The sequence below is a fragment of the Felis catus genome, chromosome B2 (genome assembly GCF_018350175.1).
Source record: "Felis catus isolate Fca126 chromosome B2, F.catus_Fca126_mat1.0, whole genome shotgun sequence".
Taxonomy (NCBI): Eukaryota; Metazoa; Chordata; class Mammalia; order Carnivora; family Felidae; genus Felis; species Felis catus.
In genome coordinates, this window is record NC_058372.1 from 21,559,253 (window position 1) to 21,560,685 (window position 1,433).

General features: G+C 43.5%; 1 pseudogene; it reads left to right on the forward strand.

The window, feature by feature from the left end:
- Positions 1–714: 714 nt before the first annotated feature.
- LOC109500142 lies at positions 715–902 on the forward strand (annotated as a pseudogene).
- The last annotated feature ends 531 nt before the right edge of the window (positions 903–1,433 follow it).

The following is a 1,433-nucleotide window of genomic DNA, read 5'->3' on the forward strand; positions in this document are numbered from 1 at the left end:
TGTGTGTGTGTGGGTTGGGAGGGGGTACCCTGATGCTCAGGTGCAGCTCTGCTCATTTGTGATCTTGATTCAGGGGGGAATATTATCATCTGATACAGTCTTCCTATCTAACACTTTATCAAGCGCAGCAGTCACAGCCCAACATCAATCTCTTGCTAACACATATATTCATCTTGATGGGGCTCATGGCAGCCTGCGATGGTTACCATATAAACAGAGTTCTGTGATGAAGCTCATTCCCCAGGGAACATTCCTCTTTGCCCTTCTATGTGCTCCCATGTGGGCTACTGGGGGTCAGCAGTGACCCAGAGGCTCCCTACACACAGACTTTTGGCATGGGCCTCTTGATTCCCTTGCAAATGGAACAGAAAATCCATGCATGGTGAAGTGGGGGCGGGGGGCGGGCAGGGGAGGTCCATGGGCTCTAATTAGCTTCTGTGGTATTGAGTCTGTTTTTCTTTTTCTTACAGCATGTTGACTTCACATTTTGATCTTAATGTGTTTCCTTATTGTGAGCCCCATTCCTCCAGTGGGCTGAACGGTTGCTCCACTCTTGGATAAAGAACCTTCTGACAATGACAGTGTTGTAATGAGGGTGTGCCAGTATGGTCATCTTGAACATCCTTTGGGATGGCACTAAGAAAACACTTGGTTGAGCTGGGTGGGACCAAAGCAGATTTTAAAAAATGTTTTCCTTCTCTTTCCTCTTCTCCACCATCGTGGTGTGTGCTGTGAGTGTTTCTCGCCATGTCTTCTCACAAGACTTTCAGGATCAAGTGATTCCTGGGCAAGAAACAAAAGCAGAATCATTCCATTCCCCACTGGATTTGATGAAAACTGGTAATAAAATCAGATACAACTCCAAGAGGCAGCATTGGAGAAGGACAAAGCTGGGTCTGTAAGGGATCGTACATGAGATGGCACATGTTTATGCTGCCTGAAAGTCATGTGTTCCATCACCTCCCTACTACCTGACCAGTAGATCTGTTTTATCAGGAAATTGACTTTTCTCTCTTATTATGCTTCTGCACCAGTAGGTTGGTTCAGTAATAAACATGTGAGACCTTTTGATTGAAAATAAATAAAAATGAAAAATGTTTTCCTTGCTTTTTCACACCTTTACTTTTCTACCAACTGATTTTCATGAGCTTTCTGGAATCTGGGTGAGTAAATTAACTGCGTGGAGGGGAGCTTTGCTTGAGGAAGGTTTTGCTTTTCTTTTTCCACATGTTTTATACCTAAGTTTTCACTGCTTTGTGGTCAAGGAGTCAGGTAATGACCCCTGGGGTTCTGAAGACTCTTTCTTTTTTTACAATCTCTCCAAGAACTTATTCTTCTGACTGATGTTCTTTCCTCTACTTCCTCACTTTTCAGAAGGCAGCCCATGTACCAAGAGTGTATATATATTTTTCTTGTGATTGGTTAAGAGCAAT